Source organism: Lupinus angustifolius, chromosome LG11, assembly GCF_001865875.1.
Source record: "Lupinus angustifolius cultivar Tanjil chromosome LG11, LupAngTanjil_v1.0, whole genome shotgun sequence".
NCBI lineage: Eukaryota > Viridiplantae > Streptophyta > Magnoliopsida > Fabales > Fabaceae > Lupinus > Lupinus angustifolius.
In genome coordinates this window covers 16,319,156-16,319,412 of record NC_032019.1, presented here as the reverse complement: position 1 = coordinate 16,319,412, position 257 = coordinate 16,319,156, and positions in this window count along the sequence as shown.

The window sequence follows — 257 nt, the reverse complement described above, 5'->3', positions numbered from 1 at the left end:
GTTTTAGAGTAACGTGTTAATTGTCTATTTTGAGCGTTATAATTGCTTTAGATTACTCTATGTTTTTTTTGTGAAAAGTGTTGTAACTTTGGGAATCTCAAGGTGTCTTACCACCAATGAGATTGTGTTGTATCTTCATTAGCTTAGAGTTCTTGATAGAAAGAATAGGTTCTTGGCTGGGGCTACACCGCAAGAAAGGTTTTCTTGGGCGGTAGGAAGGGAGTCAAACCAAGGAATAAGGTTCTTTAGTTTCAAGT